General features: G+C 32.4%; 2 protein-coding genes across 3 annotated transcripts in view; one reads left to right on the top strand and one right to left on the bottom strand.

The window, feature by feature from the left end:
* The window catches only part of LOC114325220 (midasin), a 700,017-nt gene that overhangs the window by 91,139 nt on the left and 582,930 nt on the right, over nt 1–25,948 (bottom strand). The window lies entirely within an intron of this gene.
* LOC114343967 (uncharacterized) overlaps nt 2,098–25,948 on the top strand; it is a 518,845-nt gene continuing 494,994 nt past the window's right edge. For both annotated transcript variants that reach the window (XM_050656604.1, XM_050656605.1), the window contains exon 1: nt 2,098–2,294. The gene's annotated coding sequence lies outside the window, so the exon portion shown is untranslated. The remainder of the gene's footprint in view (nt 2,295–25,948) is intronic.

Genomic DNA, 25,948 nt, shown 5'->3' with positions numbered 1-25,948 from the left:
AGTTTTTGTTCTAAGTCTCTTTCACTATTTCCTATTAACACTACATCATCAGCATGCATTAGGCACCATGGGATGCTACCCTGTAGTTTCGCTGTTATCTGGTCCAAAACTAATGAGAATAAATAAGGACTAAGCACCGAGCCTTGGTGCAATCCTACTTTCACCTGAAATTTATCAGTCTCTCCCACACCTGTCCTAACACTAGTCGTTACTCCCTCATACATATCTCTCACAATCTTTACATATTCGCCAGTGACTCCTTTCTTATTGAGTGCCCACCACAGAATCTCTCGAGAAACTCTATCATATGCTTTCTCAAGATCAATGAGTACCATATGAGCGTTGGTCTCTTTTTTCCTGAATTTTTCCATTAGTTGCCTTACAATGAAAATTGCATCTGTTGTTGATCTGCCCTGCATAAAGCTAAATTGATTATCGGATATTTCGGTTTCTTCACGTATCCGTCTATCAATTACTCTTTCCCATATTTTCATGGTGTGACTAAGCAGTTTTATAGCCCTGTAGTTTGTACATTGTTGTATATCTCCCTTGTTTTTGTAAATAGGTACCAGTATACTGCTTCTCCATTCGTCTGGCATTTGTCCAACTTCCATAATTCTATTAAATAGACTTGCTAGCCACCTTGTTCCTGTCTCTCTCAATGTTCTCCATACTTCCCCAGGAATATCATCTGGTCCTATCGCTTTTCCTTTCTTTATTTTTTAAGCGCTTGAGCCACTTCCTCGTTTGTTATTTTTGTGACCACTGTTGCTACTGTCTCCGTTGACTCTACAGGCTGTCTGTCAAATTCTTCATTTAATAAGCTGTCAAAGTACTTTCTCCATCTCTCTTTTATATCCCTTTCGTGAACTAGCATTTTATTATTTTCATCTCGGATACATCTGATTTAAATCTTTTGCTCTCATTGCTCTCTGTTTGGCTATTTTATATTATATCCTCGTTTCGCTGGTATCAAGTTGATCGTATAGGTTTGAATACGCTTCTGCTTTGGCTTTTGCTACTGCTACTTTCGCTTCCTTTTTCGCCCCCATATAGTTTTGAAAATCTGTGTCGGATCTGGTTTCTTGCCACTTTTTACATAATTTTTTTTTCTCTTTTATTTTTACTTGTACTTCGTGTGACCACCACCAAGTATTTTTATCCTCAAATTTTTTTCCTGACGTTTTCCGAAGTATTTCAATAGCAGTCTCTCTAATACTACTAGCCATTTTTCTCCAAATTGTATTAGGGCTTCCTTTCATGTTCCAACATATTTTTTCTACTATTCTTCTCCTGAATAGACCTTCTTTCTCATCTATTAGGAGCCACCACTTGATTTTTTGTGGTCCTTTTCGATATTTATGTTTAGTTTCGCTTTTTTACTTCGATGTCCAGAACAAGTAATTCTTCTTCTGTCTATTAACATATTATTATGATATATCTGGTTGGTTTTTGACCATTCTATATGTTTTGTCAAAAAACCAACTAACGCAGCATTGTTGGGACACGTTGAGGCAGTTTTCTGTGCTTGGATTGGGTAACCGACTACGGCGTCATACAATCAGAAAATGATTGTATGACATCTTGAACCGTTAGCAACAAAGTCATGGTCGATTGATGCTTTTGTTAAATGGCATTGTTTAAAAATATATTCCGTGCTGTAAACTGCTATTTATGTACTTCAAAATGTACTGAAAGAATTCCTCTAAGAACAACACTGAGGACTGTCTTTGGTGCAGAAGAAATGAACGGGCTTTCAAATGAATTTTGACCTAGACATTGAAATTTACTGATTCTGCGCATTTCATTTGAAAATCTTTCTTTACCACGAAAGCATACATCTAAAAAAAATTTGTGGAAATACTAAAAATATTATAGCGAAATGTTTTTTTTTTATTTTTTATGAATATTTATTACTTTGTTCAGATATCAGTAAAATAAAATAATAAAAGATACACCAAAAGTATGTTTCTGGAACGTCCAGTGCCCCTTTTTTCGAAATTAGTCCAACTTTTAGTTTCAAATCGCTTTGCCGCTGGAAAGGGAAAGAGAAAATAGGCGTTCCTGAGTCTCGCACAGAATCCTTTGCAGTATCATCGCGAATTCTGGCCCGAAAACATGTTCCGGGAAGTCCGGGGTCGCGATTGGTTATTGTGGATCGTCGCGGTGTAGGACGGGAATTCCAAGGATTCCACCGTTACGAAATAAAGTTCGAAAAGGCGTGTAAGAAACTGAAGAGGTTAATGAAAACGGCGAGGTACAAGAAGTTTCTGGTGCGACTTTTACATTCTTAGGTACACAGTTATAATAAATAAAATAGAAACTAAGTACATCCATATACAGTCCTGGTCAAAAAAAATCCCGATACTTGCATTTTGTATGTTTTTTTTTTAAAATTCTGCAGGTGTTAAGTGGTTTAAATGGAGAGGTGGTAAACAATAATAATATAAAAATCGTTTATTTATACTACTAAAAATGTATTAATAAGAAAAATAAGCAATCCAAAAAAAGTAATAAGTAAGGCAAAAAATTAACATAATTCGAAAAATTAAACAAAAGAAAAAATATAATTTTAATTGCCTACAGTTGGCTGTTCTTCAGGTTTAGTATCGGGTATTGCCTCCCATCCATCTGGTGAAGACTTCAATACGCCTAGGCATATTTGCAATATACCCCGATCAAAGAACAAGCTGACCCCAAAAAAATAAAGGAAGTTTACAATTCTACATCCCCTCCATTTTAGAAATATCCCAAAAATTGGGATATACCCCCTTCTCGGGTGTGAAAAAATATACACTCAAAATAAGTCCGTAATTGGATGAAATGACCTAATTCTAAGCAACTTGTGTTCTATAAAGTTTTTTTTCACTAAGTCAATACTTTTCGAGTTATTTGCGAGTGAATATGTTCATTTTTAACAAAAAAAAAACATGTTTTTGGACGGTTTTCGCACACAACTCAAAAATTAAGTACCGTGTTATCGAAAAAAATATTCTTAGCAAAAATATAGCTTATCGAAAAACGAAAAAATGGTCTGTAGACCCAGTAGAGGCAGAGTTATCGCTAATGAAAAGTAGATTCTTATTCGTCAAATTCCAAATCGAATATTTCAAAGTGAAATAACCAAAAAACGGAGCACTCTTCGGGAAAATCTCATTATTCTCGGGGAAACCTCAATATTTTGAGTGTAACTCACTTACTTTTAATGTTAGAAATTTTTTTAAAAAACAACAATAAACCTTTTTTTAAAAAACTTTAAAAAGTTGTAATGAGTTTTCCCCGAAAAGTGCTCTAACCCAGTAAATGAACGGGAAACTCGGCGATACCGTATAATTTTCAGGGGCAACTCCGAATTGCATGAAAATTTGGATTCAGGTTCTACTTACCCTCCACTTCAAAGTTGAAATTGTGCCGTTGGTTGCTTTTACTTGGGGGGTGACAGTCACCCCTTCTCGGGGGTGAAAAAACATACGTTCAAGATAAGACCGGCAATGGATAAATTGACTGATTTTAAGCAACTTTTGTTTTATAGAGTTTTTTACGTAGTCAATACTTTTTGAGTTATTTGCTGACTGAAAATGTTGATATTTCGACAAAAAAAACTATGTTTTCAGACGGTTTTTCGCAAATAACTCAAAAAGTAAATATTTTATCGAAAAAAATATTCTTAGCAGAAGTGTAGCTTATAAAAAAACCCACAAAAATGGTGTATCAGTAAAGTCTATCAATTAAATAAAAACAAAGTTGTAGCTCATGAAAAATACGTTCTTATTCGTCTAATTCCAAATCGAATATTTCAAGGTGAAATCACCGAAAAGTAAGGCACTTTTCGGGAAAAACCCATTTAAACTTTTTAAAGCGTTTATAAAAAGCTTTGATTTAATTGTTAATAACAGTATTAGCATTAAAAATAAGCGAGTTACGCTCAAAATAAAGTTGGCCCCCTTTTTTTTTGTAAAAAATCATGAAAATCTCGCCGTGTTTAGCTCCCCAAATGAAATTAATCGCTACCGCTTTACAAACAATTTACTTACCTATCTATTTTTTATATGATCTGTCAGTCTCACTGGTTTAAAGTGTTTATTTTTGATAGGGTTATAATTGAGAAAGCTTGAATGGGTCACTAATCACGAGTGTATGCAAATTTTGAACAGCCATATCTTAACCAATTTTTGTTTTACGGAGAAACAAAATGAAACTAGTATATTTATAATAGCAAAACCTACATTTTTTTGCTCTTTAAGATTTTTCTTATCACTAATACTTTTTAAGTTATTTTGAAAAAATTAAATTTTTCAACAATTTTTAGAAATTTTTTTTTTTTAATATAAAACCAAATGTTTTCAAAAATAAGCACTTCAAACCAATCAAACTTACAAATCATATAAACAATACACATACAGTTAATATAGATGGTAAAGCCAAACGATTAATTTCATTTAGGGTGCTAAACAGAGGGAGGTTCTCACGATTTTTTTTGCCAAAAAAAAGGGTCCAACTTTTTTTTCAGTGTAACTCGTTTATTTTTAATGCTGTAAACTTTTGTAAAAAAAATAATAAGCTTTTTTTCGATACTTTAAAAATGTTGATAAGGTTTTCCCGAAAAACGCTTCTTTCTTCGGTGATTTCGCGTTGAATAATTCGATTTGGAATTAGACGAATAAGAACGTATTTTTCATGAGCTACAACTTTGTTTCTACTCAATTTGTAGACTTTACTGGTACACCATTTTTTTCGTTTTCTTATATATTTTTTTCTTTTCTTCACTTTTGCTAAAAATATTTTTTTCTATAAAACATTTACTTTTTGAGTTATTTGGGAAAAAACGGTCTGAAATCGTAGTTTTTTTTTGTCGAATAATCAACATTTTAAATCGCGAATAACTCGAAAAGTATTGACTTACGTAAAAAACTTTACAGAACAAAAGGTGCTTGAAATAATTCAATTTATCCATTTCCTGCCTTATTTTTAACACGCGTTTTTCACCCCCCGAGAAGGGGTAAATGTCACCCTCCAAGTAAAAGCAACCAACGGCACAAATTCAACTTTGAAGTGGAGGGTAAGTAGAACCTAAATCCAAATTTTCATACAATTCGGAGTTGCCCCTGGAAATTACACTCCAAAACGGTCATTTATTGGGCTACTCCGTTTTTTGGTTATTTCACATTGAAATATTCGATTTGGAATTTGACGAATAAGAACCTACTTTTCATTAGTTACAACTCTGCTTCTACTGTGTATACAGACTTCCTACATAGGTACACCATTTTTTCGATTTTCTATAAGCTATATTTTTGCTAAGAATATTTTTTTCGATAACATACTTAATTTTTAAGTTATGTGCGAAAACCGTCCAAAAACATGTTTTTTTTTGTTAAAAATGAACGTATTCACTCGCAAATACGTTGAAAAGTATTGACTTAGTGAAAAAAACTCTACAGAACAAAAGTTGCTTAGAATAAGTCATTTTATCCAATTACGGACTTATTTTGAGTGTATATTTTTTCACCCCCGAACCCCCGTATTTTTCAATTCTTGTAAAATGGAGTGGATGTAGAATTGTAAATTGTTTCTTATATAATAAGAGATAATTTCAACTACCTATTTCCAAATTTTCATCCTTCCTTTGGATGAAAACTGTTTCATCCATTTTTAAAATGTTTCATACAAGTTCTACTAGATTCATGTCAGGACTAAAAGTGCGCCAATCCAAAATGAAAATTTCGACAGTATTTAGGTAGTGTATGACGATTCGCGTAGTATGTGACGTGTATTATCCTGTATAAATAAGAAATTATCCCAACGAAAGGGGCGAAAGGGGATATGAGCTATTAGAGTTCTATGTTCAATGAAAATTAATTCGAAGTGTCCGTTGAAAAAATACCCGCCCATAATCCGAAATCATTCTCCGGGTCTCCTCCATACACGTCAGTCTATCTTGAGATAGTAAGCAAAAACGGGACTAGTCAGAAAACATTACAACAGTTCATTAGTGAATAGTCCAATCTCGGTGATTATTTGTGAATCTCATCCCGTTAGCCAGATGAGTTGCTGTTAATTTAGGGCATGCTACTGGCTTTCAGAACGTAAATAACCTTCATGCAATTTTTTAACTCTGTTTTAACATCTTTAGTCTATGAGAGGTACTTCTCTAATCCGTCTCTTACATAAATGTCTTGTGACGAATTTTTGTCCTCATTATAGAGTATTGGTCGTTTTTGTACCTCTTTTTGCTTCGACCCCATTTTAATTATCTTCTTACCTAATTATATACTTTGCCTTCCCCTGGTGTACTTTTTCCATTTTATTTTATTGTACGATTACAAGAAATCAACAAACTCAAGGATGTCCGTCACAAAAAAATCATAACTAATTTATAACTTTAGTGCAGGAAAATAAGTAAAAAATGTACCTGGTTTATGATACTGACCCGTAAAGGTAAACTACAGTGTTTTTGAGTAGTATACACATTTATAACAAGAATCCATATTTTTCCTACAGTTGATTTTTGGACTTTAATTTTTTTCGAATCCTGAGAAAACTAATAATTATTTTTGAAAAATTTAAACGCAGAATGAAAGATTACACTATTGCCGAGGGCCGAAAGTCCCTTAGAATAAACAAAAAGTTTGAATGAAATATTTGAAATTAAAAATCACACTAAATCTTCTCTTTTTTCACCCCTGAACTTATTAAAATAAACATATAGAAGTTTTCAGGGACTTTCGGTCCTCGATAATAATGCAATCTTTCATTCTGCGTTTAAATTTTTTCAAAAATACTTGTTAGTTTTCTCAGGATTGGAAAAAACAAATGAATGCATTTAAATAGCATTGGACCAAGATTTTGCGCCTACCCCCTTAAGAATCCGCTCAAAATGTAAGTGTTACCGATTATTTTATTTATATTTCTCAAATCTCGGTTTGCAGAAATTAAATAATAGCGATTTTTACTTATAAAACAATAATAGTACATTATATACCGCGGGACTGAAGGTAAAGTAGTACATTTAATCCTGAAGGTAAAGTTTATGGCCCGACCGCAGGGAGGGCCATAATTTACCTGAAGGATTAAATGTACTTCAGTCGCAAGGTATATACGATACTTTTCGTACTTCCGGTATGATTTTATTAATTATTTCAATAATTTCAATCAGTTTTTTCTCTCTTCAACTCATTTAATAAACTGTCTTTAAAATAAGTTACCATAGTAACATTGCGTTGTGACAGTTATAATTTAGAAACATTGTCATTACTAGTGTCATTGTAAAGAAACATTGTTATTGATAATTATTGGTATCATGAGTGAAGAAGGTGTATCTGATATTGATAAAAGAGCAGCCGAAGTAGGTGAAGAATTGTTACCACCGAAATCTAGAAAACTATACGAGCAGCAGTACGATGCTTTTAAAAAGTGGTGCCGCTTAAAAAATGTGAGACAACCTACTGAAAATGCGCTGTTAGTCTACTTCGATGATAAATCAAAAGCGGCTTGTGCCTCAACTCTCTGGGCACATTACTCAATGCTGAAATCGGTTATTAACATTAGAGAAGATATTGATATAAGTAAATTTCCAAAATTATTAGCTTTTTTGAAGAGAAGAAATGAGGGATTTAAGCCAAAGAAGTCAAGAATTCTCACGTCTGAGCAGGTAGATCAGTTCTTACGGGAGGCTCCGGATGATAAATATTTAATGCTTAAGGTAAATTTGGAAATTTGTTTATATTCAGAAATTTTAAGAAATCAATTTTTTTGTAGGTTGCACTTATTTTGGGCGTTGCGGGAGCTTGTCGTGGAAAAGAGTTGGTTGATTTAGAAATCGACGATGTGAGAGATTTGGGCGATTCCTTCCTAATTGCGATTAGAAACACCAAAAATAAAATTGACCGAAATTTTGTGATCAAAAATTCAGAAAACAGTGCCATCAGTTTTGTGGCGATATTTCGGAAATATGTGGCATTGCGAAAGACAGGGACAACTCATTCAAAATTTTTTGTTCAATACATCAACAAAGAATGTACTACGCGAGTAGTAGGAAAAAACATGTTTGGTACAATTCCACGGCAAATAGCAGCTTTCTTGAAATTAGAAAATGCGACGTCTTATACGGGACATTGTTTTAGACGCACATCTGCGTCTTTGTTAGCTGATTCGGGAACAACAATAGACGTGCTGAAGAGACATGGAGGATGGAAATCCTCCAACGTGGCCGAGGGATATATTGAATCGTCTATTAAAAATAAACAAAAAATTTCAGATAAAATATTTGGTCAAGTCGCCGATTCGTCCACTATAGTTATGCCACAGTCCTCATTCTCGCTTCCTGTTTCCGCAGGATCTTCGAAACAAACACCAGTTCAATATGAAAAGGACCTATCTGTTACTCGTCAGTTACCTGCTGCATTAACCCAGGAAAGACTGGTCAATATGACGAACTGTCACAATATTAATTTGAATATTAACGTTAATTACCATTCTAATTAATTATATTTTTCAATAAAATATCCCTTAAATTCGTTTGTTTGTGATTTAATCGTTCCGGGAGTTTCGTCAATATTTAATCCCGGAGGGATTAAATGTGACACTTTAGTACCTGTCACAAGGGAGTGAAGTTGTCACTTTAGGCCCGGAAGTACGAAAAATACATTATATATCAGCTCATACAAAAACATAGGCATTAATAGAAAGATATTTCTGAGCCCAACGTTACCATTAGAGCGGAAAAGTCATCTCGAATTTAATGGAAAAGTTTTCCCATAACAGTGAAGCAGAAATACATAAAAGAAATATTTGACAGTCCTAAAGAGCTAAGTAGTATAAGTCGAGACATTCAACAAAAGTTCAAGAGTTAAATTGGAAACAGCGTTGCAAATTATATTTGGGCCATGGGCTTTTTTCAGTTTATGGTAAACAATAAAAGTAAGGGTCCTTTTATTCCTTATATTTTAACCATATTGATTGTGAAAATGAACAGCAAATTAGTATGTTTAACATTTGGTAGATGTGATATTTAAAATTTCTTTGTTTATTTTTTGTGAAGCTTTTTTTTTCAGTGTCTTGTCCTACTAGCGAAATAGTTCTACAGAAATAGTTTTCCAGATACAGAAAAAATGTATAATTATTATTACAAAATTAGTGAGAGATACTGTTACAGTCAAAATTCCTAATTAACTTTTTATAAGCTAGAACATTCTTTGTAATAAAAACAATTTCATCTATTTGACTAAATATAAATAGCGTGAATTCATTAATTCGATTTATTGGCTGAGTAGGTATTTTATGTTTTTTATATTGTCATTGAAATTGGTCATTTACGTTTATAGCTGACGTTTGTTTGAGTCTAGGTAAATAAAGAACGTTGACACTTCTTCTTTTTCGGATCAAATATGGTACCGCTTCTGGTTATCGTATTTTTGTTCGTTTTATGTTTTGACAGACTTTTAAATCTGTCAAATTAAAGTTCTATTTTTAAAAGAAGAATGTGACGTAGTTGGTCACTTAGCAATCTTGTTATATCGAAATTATTGATTTGAACCAAATACTATGGACTGTCCGTAGTATTTGCACAATATTTGTTTGAACGTCACTGCCGAAATTTTTAAACGTCTGATTTTTGAAAATAAGGATTTATCTGATCCATCCATTAATTTGGGATGTAGGAATCAGGCTTTTGTATAAACTAGTAATTATTGGAGTTAGTAAAATTGATTTATATATATTGCTAGTTTAGTCCAATTTTTGGGATTAAATACGGTTTGGTGTCATTTCTTCGATTTGGTAAGTGATTCTTCCATATTGGGTGATGGATTATGTGTAATTACAACGAATAAATTGTTCTAGATACGAATGAATGTCTGGTTTGAGGCCAAAAAGGGATTTCTATATTGAAATTGCACTGAAAACACGTAATTCTCTGAAAGCTGGAAGACCCCATAGATTTTGGGTAAGCTACTCTATATTACATCTCACCCCAGGGGGTTTAAGGGGTGCTTGTGAATTTTAATAGTGGGATTAATGCTTGTTTCGTTTTAGGGTTTTTCCAAGAGGTTTTTTATTTAAGGCTTCATTTGGTGTGATCTGTAAAATTCCTGTGAGACGCTGTATTTTGTTTAGGAAGTTGTTAAAGAGTTTCGTCGCCGGTGGGTCTAAGAGTCTTCGGAAGTGGGTGAAGAACTGGATCTCAGATGAGTTTTAAACTTTACTTTGATTATTCTGATTTGTTATCATTTAGTTTGTTGATCGTTTTTTTTAAATTCGTAGAATTTTATCATTTAAGTTACGTTGGTTTATTTGTATAGTTTTTTTTATAGATATAAGAATTTTCGAGGTAACTTATTTATTTGTTAAATACAGGTATCCACATTAGGCTGATTTTTTTTATTTATTAATATTTTCTTTTATAATTTCTTATGTACACGGCTCTTGATCGGATAGTCGATTGTTCATTTTCCGCTACGCGTACTCGACTTTACTATTCGCAGAGCTCTACGATTGCGTCTCGAGATTTATAAATTGCGTTTCTTTTATACGTTTATATATTTTTTTGTTGCTACCCATATTTAGGTAATTTACCCAGTGATCAGGGGTCGCTGTTTGGTTGAGTTAGGTTAGTTTTAGTAGCTAGTTTAGTGTAATTTAAAAAGTGTTCAATAGATGTGTTCAATTAAAGTGTCAAAGGTGTAGTATTATTCCGATTCTTTTGGCAAATTCGAGAATTTAGGTACTCTGATTGGTGTTTGGGGCATGAATTTGTCTGGCGCCCATTTAACATCAGAATAGTAAAATTGGGAATCCACCCCATCTCCACTGTATAAAAGCTAGCCCGCAACACCTGTGCTCTCACCTCCAACGAATTGTGTGTTGCGTTGTGAGGTGGTGGCAATACGAACAGATATACTAACATTATGTTTCCACTTAATAGATAGAGACTAAAGTAATATTGCTTCACAATGAGAAGTCCAAGAGGCATATGGTCAATTCTGAATCAAAAAGGAAACAAATTGTCACCGCAAGCAAAATTATACAAATAATTCGCTTTCGGACGCTTTAGCGACATTTATTAACACAATCAGAAGTCCTAGATCCGAAAATCTAAAGACTTTTATCGTTGGAACCAACCTTCTGGTGACAACCTGAATTCGATCATTTTCTCATTTTCATTTTTCTTTCTAGTCTCCCCTCCACATCGCATCAACGCTCACAACGAAGCGTTATACCGAGCGATATACCCGATTGTTTCCTGATAAATGGTATTGCCAACCTCAAGAAAGCAAAAATCACCCATTGGAACTTTAAAAAACAGCAGAAAACAGTGAAATAGTTATTTCAAAACATCAAATAATCTTCTGTAGTATGTAACATTCATGGAATTGATAAATAGTTATACAACTTATATTAGATTTACTGCAAATTGCGTTATTCAATATAACCGTACACCAAGCGGCAATCCATGCAGTGCAAGACTCCACATTCAGTAGTTTTTAGTATTAATTACATGTAATTTTCACAGAAGTCAGGTCAGCCAATAATATACAGTATAATAACCGAAACCTTTTTAACCAAAAACTTGGTTTAACCGAAACGGCGGACAGTTTCAATAATTTCATCAATAAAAGTAAATTATCGCAAAACGGAAACAATTCGATGTCAATTTGTCAACATCGGCAGCATTGCTTTTATACAACTAAAGAACGCAATTAAATATACAACACATTACGAAATCACCTGATAGTATCTTTTAATACCAACTTTGACCAAAAATACTATGTAATTTGATACAAGAAGAATACAAAAAACAATGTTATTTTTAACCGAAATTCTTGTTATCCGAAACAGCCTCCCCCCCAATTATTTTGGTTAACGGAAGTTTTACTGTACTTCTTTTCATATACAGGGTGTTTGGTAAAGAATGGGCCATAGCTTAACCTCAGGTTCCTGAGGTTAAAATAGGCCGATTTAAGCTAACTTACCTTAGTACAAAGTTTATAATAACCGAGATACAGGATGTCAAAGTTAAACTTTGATTTTATTTATTTTTTAATATTTCCTGACAGGCATGAGATATCAACATGAAATTTGGTATGTGGGGTTTTTTTTTGGGACAAGAAAACTAAATTCTCTACCAAAAATTATGTGTTGCCAAGAGGGCGCCACATACGCCTTTCAGCACTCATTTAATACGTTCAATTTTTTTATCCGTCACTCCGTATAATTTTGACATTAAAATTTTTATTCCCCTATTAGTTTTACTTAAAAAAGGTATACCTCTTTCATCTCCCTAAACTCAACCGTTTTCGAGATAAACGCATTTTAAATCTGCGGTGCAACATAATTTTTAGCATAATATCATTGTAGTTACACCAGAAAAATAACTTATATATATATAATAATAAAATTATATATACAGGGTGAGTTTTTAGTGCGGGATCGGTCGATAACTCCATTATGGTATAAAATATCGAGAAAAGTTATTTAAAAAAAATGTAGGCAATGATATTCTCCACGCTTGGAAAATATGTCCATTTCTACAGGGTGATCAGTAACTGCGTGGTATATCAAACATATAATTTTTTAAATGGGACACCCTATATATTTTTTCATATTTATATTCCCCTCATAATTCTTGTTCATATAATATATGGTTTTGCATTACTATACAGAGTATTTAACAAGTTATGACCATTTTTATTTCGAAATCACTATGAGATTAACACCCTGTATATAAAGAAGTAATTTGTAGACAATAATTTGTTTTATGTAATAAGATAAACAATATACTGTAGTTTTTAAATTAAGTTCAATTCACATCATTGACGAATATTTGTATACAGGGTGAACTACAAAACCAAATTACGATTTTCTCTATTTTTTTAAATGGATCACCCTATATTTTATTTTTCAACATTATTGTATTTAATGTACTATTTCATTTTTATATAGCATTCCCTATATCTAAACTGATTACTTTCCGAGATATTTTTAGTTTTCTTCAAATTTCGGGACTACGTTCAATTTTTCTAGTAGAAATAAGTTAGTATTGAGTGATAATTAAACAAAATTATTTTTATTAGATAAATAACTAACACAAAATATAAACCATAGCAATATGCAGTGAATATACCAATAAATGTGATATTAAGAAATTATCATATTTCCCTAATAGACAAGAATCGTAAAATTCATACAAAAAAAACTTTGTATTGTATATAATAATATAACAAGATTATTTTTATTCAATAAATAACTTACATGAAACATAAATCAAAACAATATACAACTGATGTAACAGTTTTTAGATTAGTATATCAACAGCATTCTAAGCCAAGAATTTTTTAGTAGAACATTCATTTTTATGAGCACTTTTAAACTACAAAACAAAATTACGATTTTCTCAATTTTTTTTAAATAAATCACCCTATATTTTATTTTTTTTTTAAATATTGTATTTACGATACTCTTTCATTTTTATATAGCATCTCCTATACCTAAACTTATTAGTTTCTGAGATATTTTTAGTTTTCTTCATTTGCCGGGAATACATTCAAATCTTATAAATATAAATAACTTACATAACAAATAAGTATTACGTAATAATATAACAAATATTTTCATTCAATAAATAACTAACAAAAAAATAATAAACCATAACAAAATTTAATGAATGTACCAATTAATGTGATGTTAAGGATACAATTTTAAAATAAATGTTGAAAATGACCACTTTCAACGACTATGCAATTTTGTAACCGATATTCAAATGACCGAGCCACATTTCTAACATTTTTGTAAGTCAATATTATTAAAAGCTTCTTTTATTCTATTTTTCATATCATCAAGCGTTGTTGGATGCTTCTGGTATACAAGGTTTTTTATATAGCCCCACTTGAAAAAAATCAATTTTGGAAGAACTGGAGCACCGTCGTATAAAAACCTCAACCGTCAAAAAATGTGGACCAATCATATAATCTGTAACAATATCACCTTAAACATTTATAGATCACCTAGTTTGAGTGTTAACAAAGTAGGAATTTCTTGATGCATACTAATGAAATTTAATATGAAAATTATATTATTAATAACTGCGGGTCACAATCTGCAATTAGGAATGTGTTACTAAAAACTTCTTGGCTTAAAATGCTGTTGATATAATAATCTAAAAACTGTTAAATTAGTTGTATATTGTTTTGATTTATGTTTTGTGTGAGTTGTTTATTAAATAAAAATAATCTTGTAATTTTATTATACACAAGATACCTACCTATATTTTTTTTGTAGGAATTGTATGATTCTTGTATAATATGGAAATATGATAATTCCTTAATATCACATTTATTGATACATTCATTGCATATTGCTATGGTTTATATTTTGTGTTAGTTATTTATTGAATAAAAATAATTTTGTTTAATTATCATTCAATACCAACTTATTTCTACTAGAAAAATTGAATGTATTCCCGAAAGTTGAAGAAAACTAAAAATATCTCCAAAAGTAATAAGTTTAGATATAGGGAATGCTCTATAAAAATGAAAGAGTATAATAAATACAATATTTTTGAAAAATAAAATATAGGGTGATCCATTTAAAAAAATAGACAAAATCGTAATTTGGTTTTGTAGTTCACCCTGTATACAAACATTCGTCAATGATTTCAATTGGACTTAATTTAAAAACTACAGTATATTACTTATCTTACTACATAAAACAAATTATTGTCTATGAATTACTTCTTTATATACAGGGTGTTAATCTCATAGGGATTTCGAAATAAAAATGGTCATAACTTGTTAAATACTCTGTATAGTAATGCAAAACCCTATATTATATGAACAAGAATTATGAGGGGAATATAAATATGAAAAAATATATAGGGTGTCCCATTTAAAAAATTATATGTTTGATATACCACGCTGTTATTGATCACCCTGTAGAAATGGACATATTTTCCAAGCGTGGAGAATATCATTGCCTACATTTTTTCTAAATAACTTTTTTCGATATTCTACACCGTAATGGAATTATCGACCGATCCCGCACTAAAAACTCACCCTGTATATATATAATATATATAATAATAATAAAATTATCCAAAAATGTATCGCAAATTTCTTCAAATGGAATTTGCGATGCAATTACATAAATTTGAGAACTGGCACAATTATTATAGTTTTAAGTTATTTTTCGGGTGTAACTACAACGATATTATGCTAAAAATGATGGTGTATCGCAGATTTTAAATGCGTTTATCTCGAAAACGATTTAGTTTAGGGAGATGAAAGAAGTATACTTTTTTTAAGTAAAACTAATAGGAGAATAAAAATTTTAATGTCAAAATAATACAGAGTGAGGGATAAAAAAAATTGAACGTAATAAATGAGTGCTGAAACGCGTATGTGGCGCCCTCTGGGAAATACATCATTTTTGGTAGGAAATTTAGTTTTCTCGACCCAAAAAACCCCCACATACCAAATTTCATGTTTTTATCTCATACCTGTCAGAAAATATTCAATAATAAATAAAAAAAAAGTTTAACTTTGACACCCTGTATCTCGGTTATTATAAACTTTGTACTAAGGTAAGTTAGCTTAAATCGGCCTATTTTAACCTCAGGAACCTGAGGTTAAGCTATGGCCCATTCTTTACCAAACACCCTGCATAAATAAAAAGGATAAAGAGGATAAGATGAGTTGTTTAGGAGCTCTTCGGAGAATCACCTATTCGAAAAAGGTTGCTCTAGTCAGAAATTGTAACCCACAATGTTAATTCTCGGAGAAATCATAGAGATTGCATCCTCTTATTAATTGTTACTATTTGCACGAATTTATACTTCAATTGCAAATATTTTTAATTTAAAAAATATGTCTCTCGTCATTGGTAATTTGATTGACGATTTCATCTTGCTTCAGTCGTTTTCAATATCAAATCGGTCAAAAAAGCAGAAACTTACTATATTTATTCGAGGGAATTTGTAAATATCAGTCCCTGTTGGTATTAAATGTGTGTATACTATGTACACATACTTTTAATTTAAATAATCCATCGACCATTAATTGTCGGTTTTAGGGCAAACGTATATTTTCCAGATTTCATTTAAATATTTTTGTTTAATATAATGCCCAGTTAAATTGAAAATTGTTTCGAGTATTAAACATGGTCATGAATATGAACATGTTTAATTTAATCAATCAATTTTGGTGACTCGAGTGGAATTACGGCATGCGATTATTTATACACAATTATTATTAATTAAAAGGTATTGAAAAAGTGTTTAGACCTATTTATCAGAAATATCGGATAGTGCACGGGTTTTTATCACATTAACGTTGGAGAATGAAGGCATGTTGTATCTACATATAGACCAGGGCGGATCTGTGAAAAAACGTCTATTTTTGGATGTGCGAGGTGGCATTCAGATTTTTGCAGATAAAGTTAGATGACAACTTCAACAATAATAATTGACTTCTTTTATTATAAGTATTTTTTTTTATAATTTTTTATAATTTCTTAAATAATTTGAGAATAAGCCTTCTTTTAAAACTTTACATTTTAAGAAAAGTCAACATAACTCAGAACACTCTGTACATAGGTATTGGGAAGCCTTATGCAACTATACCTTATTTTTTGCGGACAATTAAAAAATACAATAAAATACAGGGTGTTCCATAAGAAAAAATATAACTTTGATACGCCGCCATTTATTGGGACACCCTGTATGTTTCAAAATAATTTTAAAATGTAGATTTTATCAACTTACAAACAACTAATTAAAACATTTTTTCAAATCTTTTACCATTTCGCTGCAATCTTCCGTCGCGTTAGTGGTGACTCACCCTGTAGAATAAGGTGAAAATGTACGCCAGTAATTCCCGTAATACTTAAAAAAAGATATAGGTACATTACAAGAAATAATAATAATTAAAAGATTACAAATAGAGAGAGTAGACTTAATCCTCTTAACTATTCTAATAAATATTTGGCCATAAAAGTTATAATAAAGTTGCTGCTGCTTAATGCTTAAAACTCGAAAACTTTTTGATTGTTTTTGTTCATTATCTTAGTTTCTGTTGTCAAGTAATTAAGACTCCCTTTTTAAGTGTTTGCAGACGTCCAATTACAAATCGCTTTCGAATTAATTTTAATTAACGCAGTGTTGAGTCTCAAGATATAAGATTAAACCTGGTATTTTGGATTATCTCCCTTATTGTGAGATAATTTAGGTATTTCTGTATTGGAGTAACCGTGATTTGGACTTGTATTAGAATACGGCGAAGTAATAAATCTTTCGATGGTGTAAAACAACTAACAGTTGGTTTCCAATCCAAGCATACGACGGAGTTCCTCGAGAGATGCTGTGGTGGCCCTCACTAGGAAAGGAATCTAGATCAATATGTAAAGACTTTTTATTATCATATTCTCTTGAAGCAGATGGAGTCGCTAGGGGCCAAATATGATAAATACTGTGGATGCTCCAGCAATTCGAACTTTACTAATGGCTCTTAGCCATTGTTAAAATGCTCACATGACACGGTGCATTGTCCTGATGAAAAATGATTTTCTTCTTCTGCAAACCGGGTCTTTTTCATAATTTCATAAAAGTTACAATAATATACATAGTTGTTTTAATTGTAAAAAAAGAATGTGTGTGTACTTTGTACGCACGTAAGAAGTTATACTTCTACTACATATTATGTGATTTTTAAGACAATACCAAAAATTTTAAAAAATAAAAGAATAAAACGCACACAAACACATTGAAAAATGCCACAAAGAAAAAATTATTTCTGAACGATAATAATTGTTGGCAAAAATTTTAAATACGCATTTTCTGAAAAAAAAAAAAAAATTATATAACAAATATACTTACAATCATAAATAAAATGCATAAAAAAATAAAAAAAAATGAAAACTTGCATCGGGAATCGAACCCGTGAATTTCGGGGCGCTTTGATTCGTAATCGAAGCCTAGACTCACTCGTCCAATTCCACATTATTTGTCATGTGGAAAAATAGGGTAACTGAACGTTTTACTGTTTGACAGTTGTTTTGAATATAATTAAATTATGTAGTTTAAATTTTGTGGAAGAAAATATTAAAATATAACAAAACAGTAAGAAAACAATATATTAGATGAAGATTGGTAGAACTTTTGTTGGTAATCAAATTAAGTATGTAAATCAAACGATTTCATACCTACTAGATAAATAAATCTACGCCAAAAAATCATAATTTAAAAATAAAAATTGAACCTAATTTGGGATTCCTCTCTAAAATCCTTATTCTTGAGAAAATAAATGTATGTATTCCAACCTAATCCAAATGTATAATTACAATATGATTATAATAAAAACTACTTACCAAATTAGAATGAGTTTTCCTGGTCCAAAATAGTCCAAAAGTCCAAAAATATAGGTATATGAAAACTATTTAAAAAGGCAGTATAACTATTAACTAACTTTGTTTCTTTTCCAACAAATTTCAAAACGCAACAACCATAAATAATCAAACTAGGTATAGCTGTGCCACAGCCGCCATATTGAATAATTTTTGACATGTCATTTGAACATCCAATCAGAACAAAGGTATAATGCGCATGCGCCGGGATCATAGGTTTTAACATATAAAAATTCACCCTCATATCGCCGGTAAAGAAGTATAACTTCAAAAATACTGTGACACGTCGATACTAAATAGATTGTAAACAAAGAATGAATTGACAGATTGAAATAAACCTTCACACACGTTCATATGACTGCAAAAGTCTCAAACGAAGAAAATTTATGAAAACAGAAAGCTTTTGAACACAATTAGTAAGATACAATTGATCCAAAAGATGGCATAACCCAGACATCCAAAGTGAAAGTTATCCTCCAACACCAAATTGTTCTATATGGTCCACATATTGTTCAGTCCAAAGGTGACTGAACAACTTCCAGTCAACTTTTGACTGCCCAGTCAAAATTTGACTGGACAAATTTTGAGCGTCCAGTTTGGGGGAGATGGGGGATAAGTCGGTAAATTAGTAGTTATTTTTTACGTTTTTCGTCAATATTTCTAGAACTATGCTTTAGCGTAAACTATGTTCTATACAAAAATGTTTTACATAAAATTTAAAACAAAAAAGGTCCGATACATAATTGTTATAAAATCAACGGTTCCAGAGTTACGGAGGGTGAAAAGTGGAGGTTTTCGATATAGGTCTGGATCCAGCGTATGAAAAAAAAGTTGATTAATAGCAAGCTGAAAATTTGTTAATAGCTTAAGGGTGTCTAGTCGGATAAACTTTGATATATGGGAATACTGTAACAGGGGCAGTTTTAACTGTGGAACAGGTTACAAATTTGGAACGGTCAGAACACGAAAACGGCACATTTATTTTGTCCGACAGAACAGACTTAAACTCTCCGAACAGAGATTAAACTCTCATGCAAAAATCAGACTGCTATTTATCACCTGTCATAATTCCTGTCATTTGACATATTCTACATGTTCCACTCATTAAAGTGATACAGTAGAGATCAACAGGTAGCCAAAACGCGTTCCAAGATTGCGGCTTTAATTTTGAATATTTTTTCGAGATATTTGGCACACTTATTCGTAATATAATAAAGAATGGCGGTACAGAGCCCAATTTGAAAAATATGTTAATATGTATGTGGAAATTACTCTGTAATTAAATACAATATTAAAAAAACGAGCCTGTACCGCCATTAAGAAGAAAAAAAAATACACTTTCTTCAAATAAACTTTTTTATCCGATGCCTAGATTTTGTGTCATTTTGGAACTACTAATGAAATAAAAAATTTTAGTAGTTCCAAAATGACACAAAATCTAGGCATCGGATAAAAAAGTTTATTTGAAGAAAGTGTATTTTTTTGTTCTTCTTAATAGCGGTACAGGCTCGTTTTTTTAATATTGTATTTAATTACAGAGTAATTTCCACATATTAATATATTTTTCAAATTGGGCTCTGTACCGCCATTCTTTATTATATTACGAATACGTGTGCCAAATATTTCGAAAAAATATTCAAAATTACAGCCGCAATCTTGGAACGCGTTTCCGCTACCTGTTGATCGCTACTGTTTCCTCTTAAAACGCCAATTTGGTATTAAATAGCAGTCTGATTTTTGCATGAGAGTTTAATCTCTGTTCGGAGAGATTAAAGTCTGTTTTGTCGGACAAAATACATGTGCCGTTTTCGTGGTCTGACCGTTCCAAATTTTTAACTTGTTCCACAATTAAAACTTCCCCTGTTCCAGTGTTCCGATATATCAAAGTTTGTCCGAATAGACACCCTTAAGCTATTAACAAATTTTCAGCTTGCTATTAATCAACTTTTTTTTCATACGCGGGATCCAGACCTAATAGTTTTCATATTTTTGGGGCAATTGATGATGATTTTGGTGGTGAGGTTGACATTTCTTCAAGAACTTATCACTAACATACCATCGGCCACTGAAATAGCAAATTTTATTTATAAAACACAATCCTGTTAAAGAAAATTTCTTTCACCAGTAATAATATTACAAATTACCCAAAAAAATTTAAAAAGTATCGAAAACCTCCACTTTTCACCCTCCGTCACTCTGGAACCGTTGATTTTATAACAATTATGTATACAACCTTTTTTGTTTTAAATTTTATGTTGAAAATTTTTGTATAGAACATTGTTTACGCTAAAGCATAGTTTTAGAAATATTGACGAAGAACGTAAAAAAACTACTAATTTACAAATTTCTCCCCCATCTCTCTTCCCCCAAACCGGACGCTCAAAATGGTGTAACTTTTTACTGAACAATATGTGGACCATATAGAACAATTTGGTGTTGGAGGAAAACTTTTACTTTGAAAGTTTGGGTTAGGCGTTTTTTGGACCAATTATACTATACTACCTCCGTAACTTTGGAACCGTTCATATTAGAAGGATTGTGCATTTTTATTTAAAAATTCACAATCTGTGACCCACAAGGGTATTTTTTATTTAAAATTTAATGTAGAACATTTTTGTATAGAAGGTTGTTCATGCTAAACCGCATAGTTTTAGAAATATTGACGAAAAACGTAAAAAACTACGAATTTACCGATTTCTCCCCCCTCTCCTCCCAAACCCGACGCTCAAAATGGTGTGACTTTTTTCTGAACATTATGGGGGCCATATAAAATAATTTGGTGTTGGAGGATAACTTTCACTTTGGATGTCTGCGTTTGGGTCTAGTTATACTAGACCACATACTTCGAAACGATAAATACTCCCTGCTACACGTCATCATGCAAGCAAGAGTAGAAGGAAGAAAAGGTTTGGAAAGAAAGAAGAAATCTTGGGTGAGGGATATTACGGATTGGACTAATCTCACCGTTGAACAGATATTTCACGTTGCAAAGAATAGGGAAGCGTTAATGCCCTCTGTTATCAAACATCAAAACTTGTTGAACAGCCAGTATAAAAGAAAATAACAGTTGTTTTCCTAGGACTACATTAACAAGATTCTTATCGTGAAATTACGCCGGTCCTATAAATAGAGTATGACTTTGTTTCGATACCGTACCTTCCATAATATGCAATTTCAACCTCTCTACTCCTATCGGTATTTCAAGTAAGTACGGTGAAGATACGCCACTGACCACTCGAAGGGATGTCAAGAGGCCTATTCCGTTCAAACTAATTGGGATTTGATTGAACCGAGTATGCATATTCATGGTTTTCAATCTTGCATAAGTGAGTTAAACACATAGAACAATTAAAGGGAAAAGCGATGAGACGTTTTACGGCCGTTTAATTTAAGTCAGAGCGTTTTTCTCTTATTTCAACTAGGTCTGGATCTCGCGTACCAAAACTAAGTTTATCAATAGCAAGCTGAAAATTTGTTAATAGCTTAACGGTGTCTAGTCGGACAAACTTTGATGAACGGGAACACTGGAACAAGAGAAGTTTTAGTTGTGGAACGTGTCATCCTGACAAGTTTATGATTGTGAAAACTACCAAGTTGTTTTTAAGTTTATTCAATAGAATAGCAAAGTTTATACAATATATGAAAAAATATTTGTGCGACAAATATGTTGGGCATTTTAATAAGTCCGACACGTAGAACATGTCAAATGACAGGATTTATATTGATGGTAAATAGCAATCTGATTTTTGCTTGAGTGTTTAATGAAAGGATAACAAATCAATTGGAAGTTCTGTCCCACAAAGTAAATGGGACGTTTTCGTAGTCTGACTTTCGAAACCTGCAACGTGTTCCACTTCCCCTGTTCCAGTGTTCCCGTACATCAAAGTTTGTCCGACTAGGCACCGTTAAGCTATTAACAAATTTTCAGATTGCTATTAATAAACTTTGTTTTGGTACGCGGGATCCAGGCCTAAACTGTTTGAAATTCTATTCGGTATGAACGCAATTTTGCTCGGCGAAGAAAAATACACGTATTTATGGGCGAGACGGGAAAGTTTTTACCATCTGAGGCCAAATTCGATTGTGTCGATAGCATCTGTAGATTATGGCACATTTTTTTGCAATTTTTTGCCTCTTATTTTATGTATTTTATAAAAAAAAAAGTTATGACAGTATACCCAAAGGTGAGCAAATAATACTACAAAAATAATAGTACAAATATTCGGATTAGATATGCAAAATGGTCAGAACATCGAGGTACAGGGTGAAAATGATATGTATAAATACCTCCGAGTAAAGTAAACGCGGAAAATTGACCATAAGCAAATGAAAACTGAGATAAAGGGTAAAACAGCTGCTTCGTTCACACCTTAACAGTAGAAATTTGTTTAAGGCACTAAATACCTAGGCTTGTTTCGAGCTTAGCTATTCATTTAGTATTGTTAAGTGGGCAAAACGGATATAGAAAATCTTCAGCGAAAAGTACGAATACACCTCACAAAGGCACAAAAATTCCAGTAAGAACGACATTATCGCGGTATTTAGGAAGATGAAGAATTATGGATATAGGTGAGCAATTAGATAAACAGATTGCTAATTTAAGAACTTACTTTCAGATGCAGGCTGAGACATCTACTCTACATCGTGCGATTTGCGCAGTAGATGACACAACAACGATCAAACTGAGGGAACTATAAATGCGCATAAACCACCTTATTATTAAGAACGAAAAAATGTGCACCTGGATCGGTAAACCTCTATACGGACGACATCCCAATGAGATCAGCCAGGACTATGTCGACAATACAGCGTCGAACTATTGGTTGACACCAGGAAAGATGTTCCCTGAAATAGAGGTTCATTACTTGCCATTCAGGATCAGGTTATACCAACCAAAAATTTCCTAAAACATCTCGTCAAAGATCCTCAGTTCCAAAACGATAAATGCCGATATGGATTTCAATCCCAAGAACCATCCAATATCTTACCGGGGGCTGCCAAGCAAATGATGGAACTGAATATAAGGAAAGGCATGACTCAGTAGGAAATATCCTTCATCAAGTGATAGCCCTCAAACTGGGACTTCCCTAAACAAACCATCTCCCATATACGGTCCTGAGAGTTTCCATAAAAATGACAACTACAAGCTATCAGTGCCGGTTTATGCACTGGGCGCTTGGGGCGGGCGCCCAGGGGCCCGGGCCCCGAAGGGGCCCGTATGGACCCGTTTCTTTTATTAATAAAAGAGAAAGTCCGCTAAATAATTTATTACATATTTTCGGAAATAGAGAAAAACACGACGAAACACCTGCGATTTCGGAATGGTCTGATTTTAAGACTGACGGTTTTATAAAAACTGTGTTAACTTTTAAACCAAAAAATGATTTCTTAGAAAATTGTAAAAAAATGTATCAAGATGGAGACAAAGCTTATTATAGAAGATTAAATGAAAGCAACTTTTATCGAGGAAATCCCAATGGAGTCAAAGAAAAGAGAGATGGGCTATACGACGCAAGTGTTTATTGTTACCTGATTTTAGATGGACCCACTGGAAACATTTGGCTTAAATATCGCGAAGAAAGTAAATTTCATCTGAACTCTATGGTTAGATACATTAATAACAAGATCATCCTTAATTGGAGTTATAGACGCTGGCTTGAAAGAGCAAGTAGAACGCAAAGCTGACCATTGGATAAACGTTCTAAGAAGAGTTGTTGTCACTACTAAATTACTTGCTTCTCAAAAGGACTAGTTTTCCGTTGATTCAATGAGGATTTAACAAGTTGCCATAGAGGAAATTACTTAAATTTTCTTGTATACATACTAGCCTAAATTTGACAACTTCTTAGCTGAGCATTTACAACGGAATGCGGAGAAATGAAATGGTTCAGTTAGCTATATCTATCACCAAATTTGCAATGAATTCTTGGAAGTGATGAAATCAAAACTTGTAGAAACTTTTGACGCTGTAAATGCTTTACTTAAAAACTGGTGATCCATCAAACCGAATTGTGATATGTAATATGTAGTATTATATGAGAGATTTTTAATGACTAGTCAAGAAAAAAAGTGATCTAATTTTTGTCGTATGTATTTTTTAGAAGATATTCTTTGTTTGTCATGCATTGTTTTGTAGAACTTCCTGTTTTTTTATGTTTTTAAATTAATATATTATTATTCTTAAAATATTTTTACGTTTGCTTTTCTTCTTGTTTGTTGTAAAAACATTTTGTATGGATTTTACAATAAACATTTTTGATGCATGTGTTCTCTTGTTAAAAGAACTGGTAACGAATAGCAATTAAGGGGGGCCCCTAAATATCCAGCGCCTAGGGCCCGAAGTTAGGTTAAACCGGCACTGCAAGCTATACTGGGACCGTACTGTGCTCACAGAGCAAACAGTGGCACATAATAGACCAGATTTCATATTAATAGTTAATAAATTAAAAAGACAAACAACACTAATATTGATGGGGCGATACTTAACAATAATAATCTACAGTGAAAAATACACAGATAATATCGCCAAGTACAGGGATCTGGAAATTCAAAGACGAAGACAATGGAGAATGCAAATTACCCAGACAATAGCTATTATTATGTCTACTACTAGAGTCATTCCGAAGAATCTCCTAGAAAACATAAAAAAGCTGGATCTGAATGAACATCTCTATAAGACGTGTACGAAAATATTTGGGAGATACTCTAACATACCAAGTCACCTAGGGCTCGATAACATGGAAAGGATCACAACAGAGCTCAATCATTTTGATACCGTAGGTATATGGGAAACGTGAATTTTCCCCTTAGAGGGAGTGAGAGCCGTATGGCTAAATTTGGATAATAAATAATACTACAAATAATAAATTTTCAAAAAAAATTGAACGAATTTGAATAACTTTTGTTATTCTACCGATATATAATTTAAAACAATTGGTAGACAGTAGTTACAGTGACTGTCAAAAAGAAACAGAAAACCTCAGCCCCTTCTACTTTTCGACCTCAGATCACCCATATATTATTTTTCCTTTAAATTTTTTTATATTTTCTTCCTTTTATACCGGCTCCCATACCATGACTATTTTTTTTTCACTTTTATCTATTTTATAAGACTTCGGCCCTGGTCTATATGGTCAATAATATCACATACTTTCACTATTACTTGAAGGAATCAACTCCTCGGACCATTTAACTAACTAACAGAATGACCAGCTCGTTAAATCTAAACCTTATTACGGTTATAATATTGCCGGATATATATTACCCCTAAGGCCGTATGAAAATGGTCCAAACGATATAGAATATCCTTCCCAGGATTTGAGTGGGATCTAAACTAAATTTACGGTGTTTTTGTGATGAAACTAGAAAATTAACCATATTCAGGGGTATGAAATAGTGGGTTTCTTCAAGCAACTATCAACAATGCTAATGTACATAGTGAAAGTTAGATGATAAAAAACATACATTAATAACCTAATATAAAGAATGTCGGTCAATACTTCTGGACTAACTAATAAAAGAACTTTTTTGCAAAAATTGCTTTTGAAGTTATACTTCT

The sequence above is a fragment of the Diabrotica virgifera genome, chromosome 7, assembly GCF_917563875.1.
Source record: "Diabrotica virgifera virgifera chromosome 7, PGI_DIABVI_V3a".
Taxonomy (NCBI): domain Eukaryota; kingdom Metazoa; phylum Arthropoda; class Insecta; order Coleoptera; family Chrysomelidae; genus Diabrotica; species Diabrotica virgifera.
Note: the sequence above shows the minus strand (reverse complement) of the source record. Positions and strands in the feature narration are given on the sequence as shown.